At 27.0% G+C, this 274-nt stretch overlaps 1 protein-coding gene across 1 annotated transcript in view; it reads left to right on the top strand.

The window, feature by feature from the left end:
- LOC116083310 overlaps positions 1–274 on the top strand; it is a 13,446-nt gene that overhangs the window by 12,224 nt on the left and 948 nt on the right. The gene's annotated exons all lie outside the window — the stretch shown is intronic.

Here is a 274-nt window from a genome sequence, read left to right as displayed (position 1 = left end):
AAAAAAAAAAAAAACAAAAAACAAAAAAACAAAATAAAATTTTCAAATGTGGGACATTCCTGAACATGTATTTTCATAACTTCTGGATACACTGAAAATTTATTAACATGCTAACAAATACCCTTCAATACAATTTAAATGTTAATTTTGCATTTCATATGTATTTTGATTTAATCATTTCCCCTCTGTCAGCCATGGAGACAATTTTTATCTTTATACTGATAAAAGAAAGTCTTTGGGTGAGGGCCTTCCTTTTAATGAACAGTTACTGTTT

The sequence above is a fragment of the Mastomys coucha genome, unplaced genomic scaffold, assembly GCF_008632895.1.
Source record: "Mastomys coucha isolate ucsf_1 unplaced genomic scaffold, UCSF_Mcou_1 pScaffold8, whole genome shotgun sequence".
In the NCBI taxonomy this organism is placed as follows: Eukaryota; Metazoa; Chordata; class Mammalia; order Rodentia; family Muridae; genus Mastomys; species Mastomys coucha.
Note: the sequence above shows the minus strand (reverse complement) of the source record. Positions and strands in the feature narration are given on the sequence as shown.